This window comes from Mesoplodon mirus, assembly GCF_964341445.2.
Source record: "Mesoplodon mirus genome assembly, chromosome: 17".
Lineage (NCBI taxonomy): Eukaryota > Metazoa > Chordata > Mammalia > Artiodactyla > Ziphiidae > Mesoplodon > Mesoplodon mirus.
In genome coordinates, this window is record NC_138993.1 from 17,518,906 (window position 1) to 17,546,768 (window position 27,863).

Consider the following 27,863-nt stretch of genomic DNA (forward strand, 5'->3'; position numbering starts at 1 on the left):
CTGCGCATCCGGAGCCTGTGCTCCGCAACGGGAGAGGCCACAACAGTGAGAGGCCCGCATACCGCAAAAAAAAGATTGTTATAAAAGGGAGCAGAAAAAATGGGCTCCTACTCACCAACTAAGTGGAGGAGGATATGGGGTCTAGGGTGATGGTATTTTTATAAGGAAATACTACAGTATGTTTACTGATTGGAATAATCCAGTAAGGAGAAAAACTGAGGATGCAGGAAATGGAGCGGGTAATCACAGGAGCACAATCCTTGACTATACAAGAAAAGATGGGATCCAGGGTACAAGTAGAGGGGCTTGCCTTAGATAAGAGCAGGGAGAGTTGACCCTTTATAAAGGATGAGTACAGATGAAGTCAGGTTGATAGGTATAACGTGGGAAAAAGGAGTTTCTCTTGTGATAGCTTCTATTTATCAATAAAATGAGAGTTTGAAGTGAGGAGCAGGGAAATGTGGGAGATTTAGGAGAGTGGAGACAAGGCATAATCATCTTGATGAATTGACTAGGGAATGTGCTGGGATTGCCAGTCTTTTCTTTTGGTGAGAATTTGATTCCCAGCCATGCTTATTTCATTTCTTGCTGATCCAAATTTATTTATTTATTTATTTATTTATTTATTTTGAAATAATAGTACTATTTTGGCCTTCATTGGCTTAGGTTGCAGACTTTTCTTTTTTCTCGCTGCTTCTGGTAATGTTTTTATAAATTTATTTATTTATTTATTTTTGGCTGCCTTGGGTCTTTGTTGCTGCGCGCGGGCTTTCTCTCGTTACTGCGAGCGGGGGCTACTCTTCGTTGCGGTGCGCAAGCTTCTCATTGCGGTGGCTTCTCTTGTTGCGGAGCACGGGCTCTAGGCACACGGGCTTCAGTAGTTGTGGCACTCAGGCTCAGCAGCTGTGGCTCGCGGGCTCCAGAGCACAGGCTCAGTAGTTGTGGCACACGGGCTTAGTTGTTCCGCAGCATGTGGGATCTTCCCGGACCAGGGCTGAAACGTGTGTCCCCTGCATTGGCAGGCAGATTCCTAACCACTGCGCCACCGGGGAGGTCCCTGGTAAGGTTTTTAAAGGAGTTTTTACTGTTCTTTGTTTCACACGAACTATTTTGTAAAGTATTTGGGCAGGAAGATTTTGTGATCAGCCTTCACTCCCCATCTTTATCTGAAAGTCTAGAATAATGTTTTAAAATAGACTGCACTTCATATTTTTTCAACTCAACCTATATATAACAGATAATAAGTCATAGTAATATTATATATTGTATTATTATAATAGCCACCATTTACTGAATGCCTAGGTGCCATGCTGGGTACTTTACATACATGATTTCTAAAACATAACAACCTTACAAGGTAAGTATTGTTGCCAGTTATTTCCACAAGAAGCCTTTTTTACTGGTGGTTTACAGATCACAGAATCTTACTTGAAGCTCATAGCTGGCCAACATAATAAGGTAAGAATCAATTTTTCTCCCTTTTGTGTCTGTAAAAAATTAGCACTTAAGAGACTGTTCTTTTTGAAGTACAAAATAATAGTTTGCAAAAGTGCACCACACAAACTAAGGGAGATTTTTATGGACAGCTTTTTAACATAGGACTATATCATTAATCTCTTGGTGGGAGAGTTGCTAACTGACAGATTCAAGGAACTTGGTAAATTAATTGAGGTATCCCTTCTCTAACCATCTCATCATCAACGAACATACTAAGAGCCTATGTCGAAATAATTAATAAATTATACTAAACCACTATAATTTTACAAGTTATAGGATATGTACCAGTGTTTGTTTTGGAAACTCCATTATTTGGATTTAAATCAATATCAAACTTTTCTTTTGGGCAACAATATTTATACTCATGGTGATACTGAAAACACATCATTGGGACATAAACACATATCTACGCCAAGTAATAGGTTTCTTTTTCTGATTATAAAAGTAGTACATGTAAGTGAAGAAAAATTTGAAAATATGTTTAAATAAAGAAAAAATATTTTTTAAAGAGACAGCAAAAAAAAAACAACCAATAATTCCTTTATTTAGAGGTAACTGACTATTGGTTGACATATTTCCACGCAGTTTTTTAAGCTTATGAAGTTTAAACTGTTTGCTTGAGTACACTGTCTTTTTTTCATAACGATTTATCAGAAATGTTTCCTCAAGTTATTTAAAACTCTTTAAAAACATTTTCAATGTCTGCATTAATGATCCTTGTGTATAGCAGTGTTTCCTTAAGTGGTCATTTAAGCTATTTTCCTTACTTTCTTATAAATAATGTTGCTATGAACTTTTTATGCATAAATCTGTTTTAGCACTTCAGATTATTTCCTAAATTAGGATGAATTCCTAGAAATAGACTACAAGGCCAACATTTTTTTTTATTTATTTATTTTTGCTGTGTTGGGTCTTCGTTTCTGTGCGAGGGCTTTCTCTAGTTGTAGCAAGCAGGGGCCACTCTTCATCACGGTGCGCGGGCCTCTCACTATCGTGGCCTCTGTTGTTGCGGAGCACAGGCTCCAGACGCGCAGGCTCAGTAGTTGTGGCTCATGGGCCTAGTTGCTCCGCAGCATGTGGGATCCTCCCAGACCAGGGCTCGAACCCGTGTCCCCTGCATTAGCAGGCAGATTCTCAACCACTGCGCCACCAGGGAAGCCCCAAGGCCAACATTTTTAAGCTTCTTCATCTGGTAAAAATTTTGCTGTTAAAAAAATATATATCTCTTTTAATTCTCTACATATATTTATATTGAAAATAAACCTAAGGAGAAAAAGGTATGAGGCCTACCTTTTAAAATTAAGATTAATGTTTAAATTTAGGCTCAGTGTTTTTGTTTTGCTTTGTTTTTATTTTAATATCTTACCTTTAAGGAAAAATCCACTCTTCAAAATACTAGTTACTTCTTTTTATCAGGTTTGAAACTTATACTTAATTTGAGATAGAATTTTAAAGGTATACTTACTTCAGCCTAATATTTCTATTTTTCAAGGTTTACCATCTCTTTTTTCCTATTTCCAAATTTGTTCACCCAATAGTGTTGCCTCCTGACTCATCATCAGTTTAATTTCACATGCACACCACTAATTCATGGTGGTGAATTACACATTCATCTGTGGATAAAAACCTAAATAAAATTACAGATCAAGGTCATTCCCAAATTTAGCAAATTTGGCACAAGAGTTTAAGAGTACCAAAATTAATATTATAGAACAGTTCAATTGTGCTAGACTGAACTTCAGAGCATATGAAGAATAGAGCACATTCACCCAATTCTAAAATTAATTTAGAATGGTGATGGAATCACAAAACTAGGGAAAACCTCCAGAAGAAATAGAGCCAAAGCAAATAAGATTACTGCTTTGTAGTAGTTATGATTTAATAATTCACTCACCAATACTTACTGAACATCTTTTATGTGTCAAACACTTGCTAGAAGGGAGGTGGAGTAAGCAAAAAGATATAGGCCTGCCCTCCTGGAAGATACATTCTAGTGGAAGAGACAGACAAAAGTAAATGAACAAAGTAAAAGTGATAAGTTGTAATCGAGTCACTTTTATTACTTAGTGTTATTTATGTGAGACAAAGAAGTGATCTGAGTTCTCCCCCAAGAATTTTTAAAGCAGTACTGAGTAAGAAAAAAGTTAAAGATTTAGAATTATTAGGAAATAGATGATCTCCACAAATATTTTATGACTCTGATCGTTACCATTCCATTACCGTTGTGCCCTGTATCCACCCTCTCCAGAAGTACTCTCTCTAATCTGGTCTGACCCAACCTCAGATGAAGCATGTTACAGTAGAAGGTAAAATGTGCCAGATTTGGGGGATCAAGGAAACCCAGGTTTTGGCAAGTAGCAATGCTGATATAGAGACCTTAAGTGAGACATTTAATTTTCCAGTGTCAGTTTCCTTTGCAAAACAATGAATTTTGACTAAATGATCTCTGAAATCCCTTCAAGCTTTAAAATTCACTGTCTGTGCATCTGTCCTTAAAACCTTTCTTCCATTATGCTCTTATTTATACTGGGGGTGGGGAGGAAATGGCATGAGGAAGGCTACAGATGTTGGAAAGAATAAGATTGATTCCTGTTTTCTTGTTTGTTTTTTTTTTTGCGGTACGCGGGCCTCTCACTGTTATGGCCTCTCCCGTTGCAGAGCACAGGCTCTGGACGCGCAGGCTCAGTGGCCATGGCTCACGGGCCCAGCCGCTCCGTGGCACGTGGGATCTTCCCAGACCGGGGCACGAACCCGTGTCCCCTGCATCGGCAGGTGGACTCTCAACCACTGCGCCACCAGGGAAGCCCAAGTATATTGTTTTAATAAATGTCAAATTCTGCATTGGTTTGATAGTTCACCAACTGAGTAAAGAAATCAGAGAGGTGACATAGTGCTTTATAATTACTCTAAAAACTATCCTGAGTGAGTTAAAAATCATTTCAATTTAATAGTTTTTGTTTGGGAGAAGAGTAGAACCTCTGTTGTGCCTCTTTGTGAACTGGTGCAAGTTAAACATCTTTTTTATAATTTCAAGTTACTTTTAAGCACCTATACAGTATCAATTTGGAATCTGAAGGAACATTCACATTAACAATTATTTCTACGAATAGCTATGGACTTTGTAGTCATAGATAGTAGAATTTTAGTGAAGGGATCTTTGGGGTCATATAATCCAGCTCTCATTTTGCAGAAAAGGAAAATGAAGCCCAGAAAAGTTTTTATGACTCACAGCAGTAAGCTTGGCGGGCAGAGGGGAAGGGTGCTGCTAACACTCTCTGTTGGCCTAATGCACACCGAGGGTAATAGGTTATAAGAGTCTGTAGCTAACACAGTTGAATAAATCTAACAAAGAGGTCTGATGTGGTTCATAAGTATACATTTTCCCCTTAAGATTCTTGTTGGATGATCCATTCCACCTTAATTTATTACCACAAACACAAAAGGAAAGTGCCTTTACACAAATAGATGCTCCTACAAAATAAAACCCAAGAGAGAAGTTGGAGTTGGTTTGGCAGAGCTACAGTTACACAACCCCTGGGGGGAACATTTATATATATCCATATGGATACATACCTGTAGCCTCTTAATTGTGCTTCAGGAAATGCCATTTACATACATTACAATGTAAATGTTGCCCACGGGAGTTGTACATCACAGGACACTGCAAATATAAGTTTTGTACATTGAATTAATTACAGTAAGCTAATTGTCATTAACAGATCACCCCAAAATGTATAATGGCTCAAGTTTGTTTCTTGCTAAAATAAACAAGTACTTCAGTACTTAGTTTTCAAGGTCTTTCTGTACCTAAGCTTTCAGTACCAAAGTTCCAAGATCTCCCTGGGGGTCTTTTCTCTTTCAGCCCATAGGAAGGGGAATTTTTAGGGGCAGGGACTCAAAGTAGTACATATAACTTCCATTCTCATTCCATTGGCTGTAACTTAAGTCACATGTCCACAGCTACTTAAGTCACATGTCCACAGCTAACTGCAAGGGAGGCTGGGAATAAGCTTATCTGTATGGCCAAGAAGTGAGAACATGGATTTTGATGTCCAGCTAGCAGCCACTGCTCATGGGTACTCTCTCTCCACATACACACACACACACACACACACACACACACACACATTCTGAAGTGATCACCAAAATTAAATTAACGCATATAATTATGCTTCAAATAGAATAAATTAGTAGTGGAAGAAAGGACCTTTCATTTAAGAATTGTATTCACTTCTACCCTTTCCCTCCTTCAGCCAGAACTAATTGTTAATTAATGCATAACAACAGTCAACTGAAATCTCAAAATGAGGGGAAAGAAGCAAATGTTTGCAAGAACTACCTTTATAGATATATAGATATAGATAGATATAGATTAGAAGGGTGTTGGCTTGGTTTCCTTATCCCATCAACTAGTCAAATTCAGAACTAAGACTCTCGACTGGGCTGCTTGTTTTAAAGGCACAAGGCCATCAAGTTCCCTTTTAATTACACTATTAGTAAATGATGTTTGAAAAATATTCAACATTTTACACAACAAAGATAACAATTCCACAAACAGTAAATTTAGTGGGGTTTTTTTTCCTTTGAATAAGTGGCCATTTTAATCCTCAAAAGTGTTCCCAATTACTCAGTTTTTAATAGAAGCGTTGCATGGCTGCACTTTTGAAATCATAAACAGGAAGTGTGGTATATAAATGTCAGTAAAACTAAAACTGAATTCTGTGGTTTGATGTTTTTCTTCCCCTCATATTTTCATGTTAATGTCTGATTTTGTATGTACTTAGAATGACTACCTAAGGCAAACAGTAATTCATTACCTGATCAGTTTTCTCTGGCAACCTAACAATTTTGGGGCATGGGGGAAATACATCGAATAACCTAAATGTTGTACATTTTCATGGAGGAAGGAATGGAAATGACCTAGAAACTGCTGTTGATTTGGCATTGTTAGAAGTTGCTTTCATGTATAGGGTGCACTTTATTGTTGCCAGAAGACAGTGTAGATGGAGAAAGAGGCCAGAGAATGAATGACTTTAACTATTTGAAAACTATTATAGAAACTATTATAGAAAACACTCTTACACTTTGTACAGTCTTATTCTGAACCTCAGTAATTCCTTGAATGTGTTCCTCTGCACTAAATTCCCTTGTGAGACAACTAAGCAGTAGCTTAAGTACTGCAAAAATCCAGGATATTATCTCTGGTTCTTCTCTATGAAGAAGCTATGGTTCTTTCTACAGTTAATATTTTCTATATAACATTATTTCAGTGCCTCTGCTACATGGACTTTTCTATGGACATTCCAAGGAAAGATTAAAATTGACCAGTCCAGACTTGTATATTACATTAAATATTTCTGTAGAAATGTTACCAACATACAAATGCTTCTGTAACTCTAAAATGTTTTTCTTTAGGAAACTGTTTCTTGTCTTAATTTGTTCTTAAACTGAACACTGAAGGAATGAATTTGCTCAAAGTCACACAATATATGAGTGAAATACAAAAAAACAGAACCTATGTATCTAAACTCCCTTTCAAGGCAGATCACACTGATCCAGAGAATATGTTTCAAAAGGAGGTAGGTAGCCTGCCCATCTATTGAGGGTCTATCTTTCTGCAGCACATGAGGCATTGTTGAACAGCACATACGGTATTTAACACTTGAGGCATTATCTTTTAGTTGAAAATACAACATATATAGAAAAGATATAGGAATATGTGAAAAGTAACATAATAAGGGTATATTAATCAAGTACAAACTACAAATAATTGCTAAGGGGATGTGAAAAATGAAGTGATTCAAAACTAGATTGATATGGACAGAAGTTTAGTGGAATCGGAAAATCTCATGTGGATTTTTTCAAAGTGGCAATGGGTTTGGATTGCCAGAGAGAAAAGATAACCATTCATTCATTCATCAAATATTTACTGAGTGCTTCCTATGTGCTATGTGCTAGGCACTGTTCGAGGCACTAGAGATGCAACAATATACAGAACTACTGCAGAGCAGGAATAGGCAGGTCATCTCACAGACACGATAAGAACAGAGAACACAAATATGGGAGTAGAGAGAAATGAAATACTAGGTCTTAAATACTAGGATGTTTCTAAATGGGAGAAAGATGTTTGGTATGACTTGAACTCCTTTTGTCATCACTGTCAGAACAGACTGCTTTCCCTTCTCAGTTGGTCAGCTCTCTTAGCCTCCTAGTAACTTTATAATGACCAGGATAACACAAGCCAAATAAATACTGCACATATAAAGATTCCCAGCTGAGGTGTATGGACAGCAAAAAGGGAAAGAATGGCTAGCAGAAGTTGAATTTTATGGCTCCTTTTATCTTTCCAGTGGTTTCTATCGTATATTATCAGTCTCTTGCCAGCCACGTCTCCCATTTGGTATTTGTCAAAGTTGTGATTCCATACCTGAAGGTTCTGCTCTCCTCCATTCCCTTCAAGTAGAATCACTGAAAGGAAGGGAGATTCCAGTTAAATTCCTTTTTTCTACTTAATCAGGTTTTCCGTATTCACCGAGCAATACTTCTCTACAGCGTGTTTGATGGAAAGTATTTTATGTTTTGTGTAGACTAGTGGGGAAGGGGATAAGATAGGATGGGGGCTAGGGAGAATACCAAGAGGCTGCAATATAACTCTATACAATACAATACAAGAGGCTACAATACAAACTTGACATTTAAGAGCTTGGATTAAATGGGCAATTTTAAAAATGAAAAGGGATATATCAAGTACCACTGTAGAGAAGTAGCTATAAGAAGTAACAAGTTTAGCAACTGTTTACCTATGGGAGGGAAAGAAGGCAATGAACCTAAGATTGTAAGTTTGAAGGTCCCAAAGTTTGTGTTGTCACCAATAATAGCCAAGAAATTTGGAAAAAATAGCTTGAAGGAAAAAAATGAACTTAATGTCAGATCTAAGTGGGATATCACTAGAAGACAGAGGAGTCAAGCTTTCTCAATAAGCTACTGATGACATGTGAAAGTCATCATTATATAGAAATAGATTGAAACCCTATGGGCTAAAAAGGGAATGCAATAAACAACATCAAATGGCTGCATACTAACTTTGATTGTAAGATGAGGAAAGCAATTTCAAAGCAATTTCAAAAGAGGTAATCTAGCTCTGGAACTCTTTCCTTCAGGTCAGACAAAGCTGTCCTTTATTAAACATTATCTCTTCATTTTAGCTGACCCCTTAGTGGGAGAGAATAACAAACTGAATGAATAAAATTAAAAGACTTTGTTTCTCTGGATTATCTCACTCAATGTTCTGAATTTTTAATTGAATGTCCTCCTAGCCAGCTTAAACAAATTATGTGCCTTAAGATAAAACACACAAAATAAATACCTACAACTTTTCTTCGCTATGGTACTCCCGTATAAGGGCTATGGCACTCCCGTATAAAGGATATGGCTTCAAAAAGTATAAAAGGTACATTAATGCAAGTCATCCAAACTCTTTAGCCCTTAAATGTGGGTTTTAATGTAAAACTGTCAGGCCAACATAAATTTCCATCCCCAAAGCAAATCTTGGCTATGGAACTAAATAAAAAAGCACCTTTAAAGAAGGTTCAATTTTAGAATGTGCTACCCTACATGTTTCTTTAAATAGCAAAGGATCAAGTTTGACCCTCCCTGAACTAAGGGTTTTTGTGATACGATTTCTGTAAACAGAAGATTATATCATAAAATATATTCAGCATCTTACCATTATCTAATCTAATATGGCTTTGGATTCCTACATTTATGTAGAAGTATCTTCATAGTAGCTAACAGTGGAACATTTATTTAGTACATGCTGTATGTCGGACACTGTGTTAAGTGCTCAAATATTTATTATTTCATTTAATATTCACAACAGCTTCTTGAGGTATTATTAACCCATTTCACAGATGGGCAAAACCGAGGCCCAAGTAAAGTTATATCTTCAAGATAACGTAGATAGTAAGTGGGCAGAGCTAGGATTTAAGTCCAGATCTGTCTGATTCCAATGCTACTTTTTTTTTAAACATCTTTATTGGAGTATAATTGCTTTATAATGGTGTGTTAGTTTCTGCTTTATAACAAAGTGAATCAGCTATACATACACATATACCCCCGTATCTCCTCCCTCTTGCATCTCCCTCCCACCCCTCTGGGTGGTCACCAATGCTACCTTTCTTAAGTCCTACTTTGCCTCCAAAAGTTACCTAAAAGCAATAAATAAGTAAAGAAAAAAATAAAACTTAATTGTTTTGGCTATTCTAGATCTTTTGCATTTCTATACAAATTTTAGAATCAGCTTCTCAGCTTTTTTTTTTTTTTTAAGCCTACTGGAATTTTTATTTGGACTGTACTGAACCGTTAGATCAATTTGGGGAGAACTGACATCTTAACAATATGAACCCATGAGCCAGGCAAATCTCTCCAATTATTTAAGTCATCTTTAATTCCTCTCAGTGTTATATGTAGCTTTCGGTGTACAGGTCTTTCATGCCTTTTTCAGATTTATTCCTAAGAACTTCATATTTTTTATGCTATTGTAAATGTTCTGTACTTTTTGCACTTCCATTTTTAATGTTTGGTGCTAGAATATAGAAATATAAATGACTGTTATATATTGATCTTGTATCCTACAATCTTGCTAAACTCACTTATTCTGGCAGCTTTTTGTCAGTTCCACCAAGTGGAATAGATGGACGATTATGTAAGTTTTATTTTCTCTTTTCCAATCTGAAATTGTTTTATTCCTTTTCTTTCCTGATTGTACTGGTCAGAACCTCCAATCAGTCTTTCATCAGTAGGTATGAGGTTATCTGTAGGTTTTGTGTAGATACCCTTTATCTGGTTGAAGAAGTATCCTTGCATTCCTAGTTTGTTGAGAGTTTTTAAAATCAGAAATGAAAATTGGGTTTTGTCAAATTTTCTTCTACATCTATTAAGATGATCAATTTTTCTTTTTTAGTTTAATATGGTGAATTATACTCATTGATTTTTGAATGTTAAAACAAATCCTGTATTCTTGGGATAAACCGCACTCAATAATACTATCCTTCTTATATATGGTTGGATTTTGATAAAATTTTGTTTAGAATTTTTACACTTATGTTTATGAGGGGGATTGGCCTGAGTTTTCTTGTTATGTCTTTGTGTGGTTTGGGTATCAGGGTAATGCTGGCCTCAAAGAACAAGTTGGGAAGTAGTCCCTCCTCTTCACGTTTCTGGAAGAGTGTACTGGTATTATTTTTTTTCCTAAATGTTTGGAAGGATTTGTCAGTGAAGCCCTGTGGACCGGAAGTTTTCTTTGTGGGAATATTTTAAACTAATAATTCAACAGACAAATGACCATTCAGGTTATCTATTTCTTCTTGAATGAGCTTTGGTAGTTTATGTCTTTCAAGGACTTTGGCCATTTCATCTAAGTTGTTGACTTTTTTTTTTTTTTTTGCCTAAAGTTGTTCATAATATCCCCTTATTATCCTTTCAGTATTTGTAGAATTTGTAATGATGTCACCTCCTCTCATTCCTGGTTACTTGTCTTCCTGATAGGTGTCTTTTTTTGTTTGTTTTTCCTGACTAGTCTGGCTAAAAGTTTATCAGCTTTACTGACCTCAAGGAACCAGGCTTTGATTCCACAGATATTCTCAATTGATTTTTGTTTTCCATTTCATTGATCCATTCTATTCTACTTTCTATGATCCATTCCATTCTACTTTGATCTTTATTATTTCATGATTTATTTTTTTGCTTCTTTGTGTTTAACTTGCTCTTTTTTTCTAGTATCTTAACATCAAGTTGAGGTCATTGATTTGAGATCTTTTTTGTATTTTCTATTATAGGCATTTCATTTATTCAAAATTTGATGTTATATTTTTATTTCCTTCAGTTCAAAATACTTTCTAATATCACTTTTGAGTCCTTCTTTAATCAATGGATTATATAAAAGCATGTTATTTTGTTTCAAAATATTTGGGGATTTTCCAGTTAGCTTTGTGTTACTGATTTCTTATTTAATTCCTTTGTGGTCAGGTCATACTTCAGCATGACTTGAATCCTTTAAAATATACTGAGACATGTTTTATGACCTAAAACAAAGGTCAGCAAACTTTTTCTGTAGAGGGTCAGATAGTAAATACTTTAAGCTTTGTGGGCCACATACAGTCTCTGTCAATTTTTTTTTTTAGAAATCTTTCAAAATGTGAAAACCATTCTTAGTTCATAGGCCAATACAAAACCAGGCTAGATTTGGCCCCAGGGCAATAGTTTGCTGACCCCTGGCCTAAAATATGCTCACTCTAGGTAAATGTTTCATGTTAAAGAGAATGTGTATTCTACTACTGTAAGTGGAATGTTCTAGGAAAGTCAATTAGGTAATATTGGTGGGTAGTGTTGTTTAAGTTTACTATATCCTTGCTAGGTTCCAACTTGTTCTAGCAATTATTGAAAGAGGGGTACTGAGATCTCTGACTATAATTGTAGATTTTTCTGTTTCTCCTTGCAGTTCTATCATTTTTTGCTTCACATATTTTGAATCTACTGTCATTTGGGGCATAAACATTTAGGACTGTTATGTACTCCTGATTAACTGGCCCCTTTATTATCATGAAATGACCTTCATTATCTCTGGTAATATTCTTCACTTTGAAATCTTGCTTTGTTTCTATATGTTAATCTAGCCACACCAGTTTTCTTTTGACTAGGGTGAGCAACAGCATGGTATATCTTTTTCCATCCTTCCACTCTTAGTGTTTTTGTGTTTTCATACGTAAAGTGTGTTGGGTCTTTCTTTCTATCAATCTGATAAGTTCTGCCTTTTAATAAGGATTTTTAGATCATTTATATTTAATGTGATTATTGATATGATTAGATTTAAGTCTATCATCTTACTGTTTTCTATTTGTTCCTTTTGTCCTATGTTCCATTTGTTTATTGTTCCTTTCTTCCTTTTTCTGCCTTCTTTCAGATTGAATTTTTTATGGTTCCATTTTTTCTCATTTGTTGGCTTATTACCTAATGTTTTATTATTCTACTGGTTGCTTGAGGGTTTATAGTCTACATATATTAACTTATCACAGCCTACTTTCAAGTGATATTATACCACTTCACATATAGCAAATATCATACTTTCATTTTTCCCCTCCTGCCCTTTATGCTATTGTTATCATATATTTTACTTATGCATGTTGTAACCCCCATTATACATTGTTATTATTTTTGTTTAAACAGTCAATTTTCTTTTTTTTTAATATTTATTTATTTTTATGGCTCTGTCGGGTCTTTAGTTGTAGCCCGCGGGCTCTTTGTTGCTGCATGTGGGCTTCTCTCTAATTGTGGCACTCAGGCTCAGTAGTTGTGGTGCGTGGGCTCTGTAGTTTGCAGCACGCAGGCTCTCCAGTTGAAGCGCACAAGCTCAGGAATTGTGGCGCGCTAACATTTATACTAACTGTGGTATAAATGGTATACCACGTGGTGTGGTATTTATACTAACCATAGGACTATTACGGTATATAATGCACATTCATTTTAAATTTAAGATAAAATGTGAAACTAAAGAAAATTCTATCTTGGGACCAAGTTTCTAGGGCTGTTATTCACTCTTCTCTGCTATTAACCAAACCACACGTTTGTGAAAAAGTCTTGAGGAGCAGTGACTTTGATGACTCTTCACAATTTTGTTTTGGCTCTGTCGGGTCCTAGTTGCTGCATGCGGGATCTCTGTTGTGGCTCACAGGCTTCTCTCTAGTTGTGGCATGCAGGTTTTCTCTCTCTAGTTGTGGTGCGCGGGCTCCAGAGTGCACGGGCTCTGTAGTTTGCAGCACACAGGTTCTCTAGTTGAGGCGCTCGGGCTCAGCAGTTGTGGTGTGCAGGCTTAGTTGTCCGGCAGCATGTGAGATCTTAGTTCCCTGACCAGGGATCGAACCCACGTCCCTTGCATTGGAAGGCAGATTCTTTACCACTGGACCACCATGGAAGTCCCTATTCACGATTTTTAAAAATTTCTCCTAAAATTGGATGCTGTCAACAAATGTACGTTATTCATAGAGGTTTTTATTTAATTTGAGTATGTATTTCTGAACTGACCACTATATCCTGTTATTCAGCTCATGAATCATTTCTTATTGTAATCATGAAAAGTGTACTTGATTCCAAGTTTTTAAAACACCCATCATTATTCCTGTGAAGGAGAACTTTTACTTACCAGTTCTCACTTTTATCACTGTCGGTGTGCCTGCATCAGTCAGAACCTGCAACACTGTCCAATATTCTGATTCCAATCCAGGATAGAATAAGAATTCATATAAACAAGCCTGTTAGAAGTAGACCTAAAATAAAGATAAATAGGCTCATTATGAAGACCCTACCAGAAAATCCACTTCTAAGACTGAATCCTAAGGAAATAAATAAGGCAAAAATTTAACGATTATTGATACATTGTTCCTTTTACCACTAGAGAAAAACTGGTAGGCATCAATATAAATACTCCCAAATAAGAAACTGCTTATGGTACATCCTTATATTCTATAGTAGAATACTTATTCAGTCATTAAAGTACATTATACTTGAATATTTACTGCTAGGAAGTATATATGAACAAAAAACAGTGTGAAAATTTAATAACAGGGGTTAATAGTGGTTATTTCTGGGTGTGGGATTATTCACCTTTTTCTACCTCTTGCCCATTTGTATCTTCTTTAATACCAATTTCTTATAATAGAAAAACACAAAGTTTTCAGAAATACTTATTCAACATGAATAAATACTATTCAAAATGATAAGGTCATCATTTGTTTATTCATTAATTCAACAAATATTTGCAGCATTAAATAAGACCTAGTCCTTGCCCTCATGACTCTTCATTTGTGGGCATGATTAACAGTCTTGGAAATTTTTTATTCCTTGTTCCTCTCTTTCATTGTCATTACTTAATTGCCCAGTCACTCCCTCCCTTACTCATCGAGGACTTTGGCACTTGGCTGCCAATATCCACCTCCCCTGCATTTTCTGCTATTGTGCGCCATTTCCATGTCCATACAGACAACCCATCCAACAACCTTGAACTCTGACTCCACCATCTTACAACCACTTCATTCAGCCTTCCAGACCCAGAGCCACACACCAAGAAATTACTCCATGGCCTTAGACTCCAATATCTTGATCTCTGACCACAACCACTTACCACTCCAGCTTTTTTCACTCCATTTACTTACTTAAGACCTGCTTTCTTACCTTATTTTAACCTCTATTCCAAGCATTACTTCCCTAGTGCAAAATCTCATTATTTCCCTCCATGGCTATAAAAACACACAAAAATACTTCCATTTATTTAAAAAATAAAATGAAATTAAAACAGCTTTTATAACATTCCCTTAGTATTTAAATTAAGAAACAACAACCATGATACCTTATTAGCAAACCATGAAGTTTTATACAGAAACATATATAGCTTGCACTATTTCCAGAGATTAGAAGGCTTGTTAATACCCCTGTACATAAAGGTGTTTAGCATATAGCAGTTATTGCTTAACTATCTGTTCATTTTTGAATAAAGTAAATGTGGCATATTTGAAGATATCCATAATAATTATTAAGCTGCATTTTAAACAGTTCAATAAATAATAGGAATCATATATTATTTTATAATTAGGGAGGAAATGTTCAAAAGCAAGTCCACAGGTTCAGTTTTAAGGGCAAATAAAAGTTATATACAAAGTATCTTTACATCAAGTAATTTAGAAGAAGCTTTGAACTTTATCACAATTAACAACTATATGTACTAACATTTTTTACATCTAAATGATTCAAATTTAGGAATTTCAATTTTATGATAGGAAAGGAAATTGGGTATAAGTACAGGTAGATGGAAGGACCATTAGATTTAGTTACATGCTGTAAGAATTTCTTATCAGGAAAAGGTTTCATATCTACTATACTGTATTAGTGGTTTTACAGTTTATTAGAAATATTGCAGTTCAGTCACATCAGCTTTGGGTGGTTTTGCCAATGGCATAAACATCTAATTGTAAAAACCGCATGTTTATAAAAATACATCCTCCAAAGGGGAAAAAAGTTATTTGGTTAAGTATGTGTGATACTTCTCTACATGGAACATTGAAATGAATTTAATCTTCTGTTTCACTTCAAACATTATTTTTCTTTAAGAGTTTCTTTAAAATCGGGTATATGGTCTGTATATACCATCCCGAGTTCACTGGGTCAAAAGTTAACAGTATCAGGTCATCAAGTAAATTAAATGTTAACAGCAAAAATTAAAGGAGTTAAATTAAAAACATAGAGCCTAATCCTATGACCAAGAAAAGTAAGGAAAAAGTGTTCCCATAAGAGCTGTAAACTGTTCACCTATTTAAAATAAACTACTTCTTCAGAGCTGCCTTAAAAAGTTAATTTGTTTTAAACACGTAAGCATTTCTTTGCTAAAAGAGAATGTGCTGTATTTCATTCTCCTTATTTCCCTATAGATTTTTTCTACATGAAGTAATTTTTTTTTACATATTAAGAATAGAAATGTAGCATGAGGCTCAACTGTCATAGAGAACAGGTCATACATCCTCAGTCATATCTCCTAGAGACCAGAGAGTCCCAATTTTACTTCTGTTTACTAGAAATGAATAAGAAATAAATGTTAATAGATTGCTGTCCTCCTCAACTTCCAGGACAAGGCTGATCCCAAGTCAATAAAGTCTCTGAGAAAGCCATGAGTTGCCATTTTAAACGTTTTTTACTCAATGTAAGGTTTATTATTCAATTTTCCTTTGATAAAGGGTCAAGAATAGATCCATGACTATTATTTACCAGTCCTTTTTATTACTTAAATTGCTCCCCAAATACACACAGTTTTAATGACCAGACAAAAAGTTAACCAATGCTTGTGTATTTTAGACCATATATGGTATATGATTTACCATTTGGGGTGCCACTTTTTGAGATAGGGTTCTGTTAAACTGGAGAAAAAACAGAGAAGGAAACCAAGACTGTGAAGGGTTTAAAATCATAGATGTTTGGAGAATGGAGATTCAGTTGTCCTCTTGGTTGAAAGTACTAGAAGTCATACTTAAGGGGTTATAACATGTAGGTGGGAATGAGTTTGTTCTCAGCAGCTCCAGGGGGCAGTTACAAATAGGTGTGTTTTAACTATTAATATTCTACGATTCCAAACCTGAATAGGCTAAATTTCCTTTACTAAGGAAATTTAAATTATTTTAAAACAATGTTTCAAAACACTGTATTTAATATATCATTTAAGGCCAGCATTTTCACACTAATTTTTTAGAAAGTAAATAAACAAATGGGTTTATCCCTTTCCAGGTATCCTTATTGGTAATGGGTTGTGAGGTGGGTAGTTCATACTTCTTCAGTAAATATTACAATTATTAATTGTAAATGAATGTTAATTCAGTCCTATAATATTAGTTCCACGAATATGGAAGCAAAACAATTCTTTATATAGGAGAAAAAAAACCTTATACCTCCATAATCCTAACAGAATCAGAGTTGAAAATATGTACGAATCTGTTATAAATGACTTTCAGAAACTGGGGCTCTAAACCATGCAAAGTAAATTTCCCCAAACAGAAGTATATTTCCTGATCCATGTGTAAATTTTCTCCCCTATAACTAATATGGATATACTCTAAAAAGAAACTACTCTAAGAGTAGTTTCTTTTTTAGCCTTTTGTGATTTTTAAAGGGTCATCCAAAAATATTTATGGATAATAAAGTACTTATAAACTGATACATAATTAGTTAAAGCATATAGTTATGAACCATTTAAGTAACTTTTTTTATTATTTTTTAAACATCTTTATTGAAGTATAATTGCTTTACATTGTTGTGTTAGTTTCTGCTGTATAACAAAGTAAATCAGCTATACGTATACATATATCCCCATATCCCCTCCCTCTTGTGTCTCCCTCCCACCCTCCCTATCCCACCCCTCTAGGTGGTCACAAAGCACCGAGCTAATCTCCCTGTGCTATGTGGCTGCTTCCCACTAGCTATCTGTTTTACATTTGGTAGTGTATATATGTCCATGCCACTCTCTCACTTCGTCCCAGCTTACCCTTCCCCCTCCCCATGTCCTAAGTCCATTCTCTTCTGAGGAGGATTTTATCATTGCTTTTTTAATGTATCAGTTAGCTACAGGGAAAACAAACTACCAAAGTTACTTCACAGAACAAAGATTCTGTCAATATCTGAAATAAATGACACACTTGCATTTTAAAAAGGGAATGTAAATGGGTGAATATGTGGGAAAAACTCACCACATTCCCAACAGATTTCAGTAAATGTTGTACAGGTTTATGATTAGTGCACTAGATACTGTGAACCTAATGAAACAGTTGTTGTCTGTCTTGAGGTCTGACCTCAAGACAGACCTAAAAAAGACAAAAAGTACTTTGATGTATTTGTTAAACAAAAAAAGTACAGAAAAATACTTAGATTTAGTATTTTACCAATATATACAATATTTTTACCAATACACTAACCTGATTAGAAGCTTAATTTGAAATTATCAGGTAAATATTAAATTTGAAAAATTAGGGCTTCCCTGGTGGCGCAGTGGTTGAGAGTCCGCCTGCCGATGCAGGGCACACAGGTTCATGCCCCGGTCCGGGAAGATCCCACATGCCGCGGAGCAGCTGGGCCCGTGAGCCATGGCCGCTGAGCCTGCGCGTCCAGAGCCTGTGCTCCGCAACGGGAGAGGCCACAACAGTGAGAGGCCCGCGTACCGCAAAAAAAAAATTGAAAAAAAAATTGAAAAAAAAATTTGAAAAATTAAAAACTCATAGTAGAAAATAAATAGCTATAGATATATGACACAGATTAGAAACATTTTCAAACCAGCCATTGTTAAACCTTATTCTTTTTGCCTTTTATTATAATTCTTCTAGTTTACTAGTTATAATATTCCTGGAGGGGGAAAATCCTAAGCATACCTATTTATAGCACAATGTTTTAAATATATGATAATAAACAAGTACAGTCTTAAAACAAAATACCTTGTTCATAAGTGATACTCAGTAAACATCAACTTATTTCAGAAAACAGCCTTAACAATCAATATAGAGCAGTTTGAACTCACAGATTATACGAATGCACAGAACATAATGGAGTAAAACAAGTGATTCTCAGATTTGTTCAGGTGGCAGAGCAATTGGTGATCCTGTCTCTCTTTGCTGAGTTCCATTCATTCCCGTTAAATATTAACGCCAGTAACTGTGCTGAAGACACAGAACAAGGACAGACAGAATCCAGGCCATTATGAAACTCTCAAAACCAGAACTGGGGAATTCCCTGGTGGTCCAGTGGTTAGGACTCAGCACTTTCACTGCTGCGGCGGGGGGGTTCAATCATTGTTCGGGAAACTAAGATCCCGCAAGAGCTACATTCCTTTCTGGAGGATCTAAGAAAGAATCTGTTTTCTTGCCTTTTCCAGCTTCTAGAGGTTGCCCTCCTTCCTTGGCTCATGGCCCCCTTCTATCTTCAAAGCCAGCAATAGCTGGTCGAGTCTTTCTCACATCTCACCACCCTGACACTGACTATTCTGCTTCCCTCTTCCACATTTAGAAAAATTGTGGAATTATATTGAGCCTACTCAGATAATTCAGGATAATCTATTTTTAGGTCATCTGAGTAGCAACCTTAATTCTATCTGCAACCTGAATACTCCCTGCCATGTAACATAACATATTCACAGATTCCAGGGATTAGGATACGGACATCTTTAGGAGAACCACTATTATGCCTATCATATAAATGAATCATTTTCCTCTACCTTTCTTCAGGAACTCCATCGACCATCATCCATCTCTAAAATTACGTGCTAACAGTTCACATATGCACATGATTCTAGAGAAAGAATCTGTAACTGTCAACAAATTCTCAACGTTTAAGAATCACTGGGGGCTCCCCTGGTGGCGCAGTGGTTGACAGCCTGCCTGCCGGCCGATGCAGGGGACACGGGTTCGTGCCCTGGTCCGGGAAGATCCCACATGCCGTGGAGCGGCTGGGCCCGTGAGCCATGGCCGCTGAGCCTGCGCGTCCGGAGCCTGTGCTCCGCAACGGGAGAGACCACAGCAGTGAGAGGCCCGCGTACCGCAAAAAAAAAAAAAAAAAAAAAAAAAAAGAATCACTGGACTAGCTCATAAGACTATCAATGTTCCTTAGAAAGATAGTTTGGCAGTGTCAACAATGACAAATTTTAGACTGGCTTTTATTTTTTTAGCTTTGATCAGAAAACCTTGATATGCGTTGAAAGTTTTTCTTGTATTTTTCCTCTGTGTGTTTTTAGAAGCAGTTCCAATCATCCTAATTATACCTCTACATCTTGCACTTACAAACATTTTTCCAGTTGGTATGCATCATTTTGTGATGATGCTAATAGTAAGTCCAGTGAATTTTCCACAGTTTACTCAATAATCTTACTACTACTAGACATTTCAAGCCCCCCCCCTTTTTGATATTTTATTTAATATGCTGGAATGGGCATCTTTCTGTATAGATCTTTTTCCATAGTTTGGACTTATTTCACCTAGATTCCTGAAATTGGAATTTCTGGCAGGAAAAACATGACTATTTCTATAATCGTTTTTATTATTGCTAAATTACTTTCCAAAAGGTCTGCTTTAATTTACATTGCCACCAGCCTATACTCACTCATACCATCAATGTGAGGAGGTTTTTTAAATGTCTTTCGTGCATTGAAAAGAATATTCAGGGGTCATTTAAATTCTTATCAAAGTTATGAACTAAAAAACTTAGTTCTTCCTTAACTTTTAAATTCAACTTGAAACTCTGGTTAGTCTTCGTAAATTTTAACAGCAATCACTTTTAAGGATGCTTTTTAAGGTCTCTTAAATATTTAGCATTTAGAATTTTATAACTTCTATAACTTCTGCTTTCCTTAAGTACTTAAAGTTTGATTAATAAATAAAACCTTTCCAAGAACTTATTTGAAAAAGAAAAACAAGAAAAACTTGTATTTGTTTTTCTCCTTTTGCTAACTGTGTATTGGTTAACTCTATTTTTCTTATAGACCTATCTCTTTATATATTGAGGATATTAACCCTTTACCTACTTTATATGTTAAAAATATTTTTTAGTTTGTCATGTGTCTTCACTATTTATAGCAGATTTTTTTCCAGTGTATACATTTTTTGTGTAGCTACCAATGTTCTCCAAGATTCTGTGTTGCACCTTTTTATCAGTCTACATACCTCCCTCAGTGATCTCATCCAATCCCACAGTTTAAACTACCATCTACAATTGGTCAACTAGTAAATCTACAGACAACATGCAAACCATACCTTCCCCCAAATTCCAGACTTCCAAATCAAAAATCCAATCCTAATATCCAGTTACCTCTACAGAGGATGGAAGGATGTACTTGGCCCAAAGGCACATAAAAATCAACATTTCTGGGCTTCCCTGGTGGTGCAGTGGTTGAGAGTCCGCCTGCAGATGCAGGGGACACGGGTTCGTGCCCCGGTCCGGGGAGATCCCACATGCCGCGGAGCGGCTGGGCCCGTGAGCCATGGCCGCTGAGCCTGCGCGTCCGGAGCCTGTGCTCCGCAACGGGAGAGGCCACAACAGTGAGAGGCCCGTGTACTACAAAAAAAAAAATCAACATTTCACATATCAAAATCCACCAAACCTGTTATATTTGCCCTCAGGAAATGGTACCAAGAGACACTCAGTTGCCCACACCAGAAACCTAGGAGTCCTGCTACATGCCTCCTCTCTCTCTTCTCCATGTATTATACAAAAGCTACTAAACCTCTTTAGTCTTACCTTCCAACTTTTTCCATCCTATCTAACTCTGGTCTAGCCTCATGGGCATTGAATTTACTGGTCCTTTCTGCTCAGGACATTAACATACACTCCTCCTTTGCCTAGAGTGGTCTTCCTTCCTAAGTCTCAGTTTAACTGTCCCGCCTTAGAAAGGCCTTACTTAAATCTTCAGTGTTAGGTCCCCATGGTGTACACTTTTAGGGCATCCTGTGTTTTTCTGCTGTAGTACTTATCACAGTTGTAATTTCTATGATTATTAACTTAATCCTTGTTTCTCTCAGTAGACTACACCATAAAGGGAGGAACTGTGGCTGTTATGCTCATCCCTATATGCTCAGTACCTTGAACAATACATAACACAGAGTAGGTGCTAAATAGTTACCTGGGAATAGTTATATAGTTAATACTGAGTAAGAAAATCCTATCTTGTTTATACTTTATTTCTAATTCTTTGGTTCAAATACTTCTTTATTTCTTTTTTTTTTTTTTTTGCGGTACGCGGGCCTCTCACTGTTGTGGCCTCTCCCGTCGCGGAGCACAGGCTCCGGACGCGCAGGCTCAGCGGCCATGGCTCACGGGCCCAGCTGCTCCAATAGCATGTGGGATCTTCCCAGACTGGGGCACGAACCCGTGTCCCCTGCATCAGCAGGCGGACTCTCAACCACTGCGCCACCAGGGAAGCCCAAATACTTTTTTATTTCTTGCCTAGATACTACAATACCCTCTGCAGGACTTTCTATCACCACTCTTGCATTTTCTAATCTGTTCTCCAGTATCCTTGTTAAAGTGAATTTCTAAAATATAAATCTGATCGTATTACTCATTGGTTTAAGATTTTTCAATTGCATCAATATAAAAGTGATATGTAAGACCCTTCATGGTTTAACCTCTATCCACTTGATCAGGCTAACCTTTCTCAACTCCTCCAAAGCACCTAGGCAACAAATCACACAACTACCTGAATATTCTTGACCATGCCAGGTTCTTTCTGACTTCTCTGTTTCCTTACACTCCAGTGATTCTGCTTAAAATGCTTTCTATGGCCTATTTCTGCTCTCTCTTTTACACTGGTTCCTCGAAGGCTTCACCAAGGTATCCTTCAAGACACAGCTCAACCACCACCTCCCTCCTAAAAAGCTTTCCTGAGCCACCTATTCCTTACCTGGGTTAATGTTCTTCCTGTGCATTTCAAATTATAATTTTTAAAGAATTTATCTTTCTTCCATTAGACTTTCAGCTCCTTGCTAACAGGGACTACATACTTCTTGTCTCTAAATATCCAATTCTGATATGGACTTTGGTAAATGTTTGACTAATCTGTGTGCCAGACATATCAAACCCATCAAAACACACCTACCTTTTGGGAACTGGTATTCCCACTTCTGAGAAATCATCTAATAAATTAAATGAATAAATAAGAAAGTTAATTAGGAAAACATAAAAATGTTCACTTCAGAATTATTTATAATAACAAAAAATTGAAAACAACCTAGATGTCCACCAATAAAAGAATGGTAGAATCTGCTAAATGATACATAGCAGAGAAATTTAGAATGAGATTGTAAAAATGATTATAGTAACTCAGATGCTTCTTACATGTTAAGTGGAAAAAGACAAAACTATTTCACACTATGACCCTATAAAATTATATGTACAGACATTTACTAAGGGAACATGAAAATTGTATGAGTTGTTAATGTGGATTGTGATTTCACTGACTTTATTCAGAACTTTATAAATATTGCTATGATATCTTCTCAATTATAATACAAATAATAATATACATGAGCTTAATTTATTAACATATATGTACATCTTAGTGAATGCATATTTTAATGTGCGTATATATGTATATACTTCCTAGCTCTGTCTCCTGAAAGGTCCAAGAAGCAGCAATGAGCATACCTAACCTTGATCTCTAATACCATTCTCCACTAAGAGGAAACAGGGCTCTGGAGAAAAAGCTAACACCAGGGCTAGGGCAGGGTAAGCACAAGCTAAACTTGGAACATCTTATTATACCAGAAAGCAAGGAAGTACTCCCAAAAAATGATATAAGCATACCACAAAGACATAGGACCGAAACTAAAGGTGCTTCCACTAGCTAAATCTGGGACAATTTGAACACCAAAATAATTAAATACAGGCTTAAATATTTAGAGGTGAAAGGTCATGATATGTGTAACTTACATTCAAATGGTTCAGAAAAAATGTACAAAATATACACATATAAATATAGTAGAAAGAATAAAGGAAAACAAGGTAAATACAGAAATGGAAAAACATAGGAATTCATAAGTTAATGCAGATAATAAATAGATAAATAGAGGAGAAGAAAGGGCTCTTTGTTTGCAGTAGAATGCTGTGGGCTGACTGGTAAATGTGAAAGGAGTATTAGATTTGTTGCATCATTTTGCAACCATCATGGTAAAATTATATCAGCAATAATGGATGCTATATTTAAATGGGAACTTTGATGAAGAGCAAGCTTTATCTTCAAATATTTCCCCACAAATTGCTTATTTGCCAGGAAGGAAAAAAACAGTAACTATACATTGGAAAATTCGGGCCATATATGGACCAGGTGGTCAAAATTAACATCATCAGTGAGGGACATATGGATATCATGTGCTTCCAGAAGTGGTACCCTGAGAAGGACACAATACCACCTGTGCAGTAGTCCAATTAAAAATGCAAAACCTCAATTTAATCATGAGGAAACGTCAGACAAAAACAAAATAAGGAATGTTCTATCAGAAAGGAGGGTGGAGGGAGAAACTATATTCTTCAAAAATATCAAGGTCATAAAAGATAAAGAAAGGCTGTGGAAATGTTTCAGTAAAAGAAGCTAGAGTCAAGACCCACTAAATGTAGTGCCTGACCCCAGACTGCCTCCTGTACTGGAGGGGGAAATGCTATAAGGGCCAACCTACAAAATGCAAATGTGGATGGTAGACTGAAGTATTTTCTCAATGTAAATTTATGAAGTTGACAGGAAATACACACTTAAGTATTTAGGGATCAAGGGCCAGGATGTATGTAACTTAACCTCAAATGGTTCAGAAAAAAATTGCATATAAAGAAATATATATATATATATATATATTTGGAGAGAGACAGAGACCTTGCAAAAGAGCAAGTAAATGATATGGGTGTTCTCTGAACTATATTTTTGCAACTTTTTGTAAATTTGAAATTATTTACAAGTAAAAAAGTTTTTTTTAAAACTAAGTCCACCTCAGAAAAACAAGACCAACAGGAAAATAAAAGCTATTTATGTAGCTTTTACATCTATGCAATTTGCATCTATGCAAATTGTTTTTAAAACATTCACCAGTGTATACTGAGTTACTGTTCAAAATGTTTTTCTTTAAGAGGCTTCATTCTTCCTTAAAAGATGAACAGACCTATAGCTTTCACAGTTTTATCTAAATAAGCTAATATGTTGAAGCCAACATTCCATCAGTCGCAGCTTACTCATCAGAAACAGCAGGAGGGAAAAAAAGCATTGAAATTACAAGACCTCTGCTCTCCACACTACCCATATTTACCATTCATTTGCTGGGGATTGCACTGCAGTTTCCAAGTAAAACCTCAAATTTTAAATTATGACTTCAGTTTTACTCTTATGACAAGTCAAGAAGAGTATGCAGAAAAACAAACTGGGTGGGTGGAAAGGGGTGGGGGTAGGGTGATTAACTCTTCACTGTATTGAAAATGAAAGAAAGTTGACAACTTCTACCCCAGCTGAGTCCCTAAATAATTGAGTTCTTTCTTCTCATAAAGTATATCACTGTGTGGGGTATTAAACTTCAAGGAAGGTATTCTTGCTAGTTTTTTACCTGTGAATCTGATGATCTGAAGTAAAAGTTCTTTTTTTTTTTTCTTTAAAATTCAACTCGGGAATTTGCACCCCCTTGTGGTCAAACATAAAATTCTTCATTTTCAAAACACCATTTTTTTTCCAGTTGGGTTCAGGCTTAAGAACCAAGTTACCTGATTTTGTTTTCTCCCATATTAGTAAATCAAGAAGCTTTAATGAAGGATTGGTGGTTTATTAAATAGGATCTTAAAACGGGACTTAAGTCTTCTAAAAGTGACCTCTATATAAACTTTAGTATGTGGAAAATGGAGATAATAATTGCACCCACCTCATGAGTTATTATAAGGATTCAAGGAGAAAATGGATATGCATGCTTAGCTGACACATTGTAGGTACTCAATAAATGTTATTATTTATTAATATCATTATCACTTTGGAGTTCTCTTGACAGAATAAATCTTAAAAGGGGACTGGATTTAAAAATTTACCAATTCATGATGTTCTAGTACAATCTTGCAAATAAATTCCCCAAATATACCACTTATCCAGACTTCACCTAGCCGATTCTCTCCACAGGTATATTTTTAAATTACAAAGGATATGTATTTATCTGTAGATGATAGAAATTTGGATGGTTTTTACTTTATATTTTAGAGTGGTTTTTTCCCTTTTCCCTTTAACTTGAATAATTAGAAAAAGCAGTAAGACGATTCCATCTTCTTAGGTTATTCTTAACATCTTTATTCACCTGACAGAAATCATTACTCTATTTGGCAAAAATACTTCATCAGGTTGATTTATCATTTTAAGGGGCTCTTGAACACAAATGCTAATTCCTAATGGCCCTAACTGTAGTTTTTTAAAATACCTCTAAAGAAACCATTTTAAAAGATCAGTGTTAATAACTGACCTACAACAATAGCTAACATTCACTAATATACCAAGCACTGTTCAAATACCTTTAATATATTAGCTCATTTACATCCTTACAACAACCGGTTGAGGTACTAGCATTAATCCTTTTACAAAAGATCAAACTGAGAAAAAGTAACTCATGCAGGGTCACAAAGCTAATAAATAGCAGAGCTGAGCTCCAACCCAAGCAGTTTGGTTCCAGAGCCTACTCACTTAACCAGTGCACAAACGTACCATAGAGATGTAAGCCCCATACTACTCAACCATGTTACTTCTTGATGATGTCAAATTATTAAAATCCATTTCTCTTCCAACTGTCCCACAATAATGCAAACCATGCTAGCCTTCTCCCATTTCCTTACTTCTTAGCACTTCAGGCATTTTCACCTGCGTTGTCTAATTTAACCCTCACAATGATGTATGTCTTTGTACACTCAGTTATGATTCATCACGAGTTGTTTTACAACAAAAACTAGAAAAAAAGTGTAGCAATGCCCCAGATTTTAAACTGTTGGATTCTTTAGAAAATTCACTGTAACTTGGGATGAGGAAAAAAGCAACCAGTTTTAAAATAATCTTAAAATGTAATCATTTAGAATCAATGGCAGTTTGTTTTGTTTTGTTTTGTTTTCCATCTTAACTAGGCTGTGGCAGGTAGGATAATTCTCTCAAGCAAATAAATGATTAAAAGAGATTTTTAAAGAAGGTGTTCCAGTATTGACAAATGTATCATCATCTACTGTCTTACCATAGTGCCCAGTTTTTGACGTTGGACAGATTTGCCTAGGTCTTGTGCTTCTACTTACTAGTTATAAAACTTTGGGGCAAGTTTCTTAATCTGAGTCTCAGGTATCCTCTTGTGTAAAATAAAGATAATGCCTACTTCATAGGGCTGATGGGGGCAGTAAACATGATCATTCCGTAAAGCGTTTATTTAGCACCATGGCAGCCCAGAGTACAGTCAATATATGGTATCTAGCTATTATTACTTTACCAGTGCGTGACACAACAGAAACCCGTCTTTGCAAGATTAAGTTCCCTTGCCAACCGTTTTTTAAAAATCACCCTAAGCGATCCCAAAGACTGCCCAATAACCCATTTACCTCTCCAAAATCGAGCAGAATGTTTAAGAACAAGAACGCGGTGAGAGAAACTAGATTCAGTGAAAGTGCCTTCATAACAGGGAACCTAGAACCGGGCTCCAGCACACGCGCGCGCGGGGCTCGGCAGGCAGAACACACACACACACAGACGCACACAGGTTGGGTCGCACAGCATGGTAGAGAACGGCCCGGGCTCCAGAATCTGACAGATGCGGACTCGTCCACGTGCTTGCTACCTGTGCTACCTTAGGGAAATTACTTACAAAGTCTCTGAGCCTTGGTTTCCTGGTCTGCAAACGGAGAATGATAATAGTACCTACCTCATAAAGTTGTTCTGAGGCTTAAGTGCGATAGCTCCGGTAAAGCGTTGACTTACAGCAAGAGCTGTACAGACAGGCGGGGCTGTTTCAAGTACACGTGTATCCATACACACGGCCTCAGACACATTCCGTTGGAGTTTAGACACTGGCAATAAGATGTTTTTCTTTTCGCCTAAGCTGCACCCTTATTTGTTTTCCTCGAACAGTAGAATAAATGCCTATCGACTGATAACGTCATCTATGGACCCTCGGGCCCACACTCCGCACGGCCCCTCCACTTCTTAGGGTGAGCATAGGAGCTGCACGCACGCGCAAGAAAAGAGGTAGAAGGGCAGCGACTGAGGAAGCGAAGGCAGAACGGCGAACACGCGATGATTCTGCGCATGTTCAAGGCGTGGG

At 36.5% G+C, this 27,863-nt stretch overlaps 2 long non-coding RNA genes across 3 annotated transcripts in view; one reads left to right on the top strand and one right to left on the bottom strand.

Annotated features, from left to right (window-relative positions):
- On the bottom strand, positions 1–27,836 carry LOC309792807. 2 transcript variants are annotated; one of them, XR_014291800.1, is made up of 6 exons: positions 27,465–27,836; positions 13,694–13,817; positions 7,925–7,965; positions 5,071–5,158; positions 3,392–3,487; positions 1–2,701 (listed from the first exon to the last, which is right to left on the bottom strand). It is a non-coding gene; the product is annotated as an uncharacterized lncRNA (long non-coding RNA). The 2 variants fall into 2 exon arrangements; XR_014291801.1 differs by lacking the exon at positions 7,925–7,965 and having other exon boundaries at positions 27,465–27,830.
- The window catches only part of LOC309792806, a 69,909-nt gene that overhangs the window by 11,041 nt on the left and 31,005 nt on the right, over positions 1–27,863 (top strand). The gene's annotated exons all lie outside the window — the stretch shown is intronic.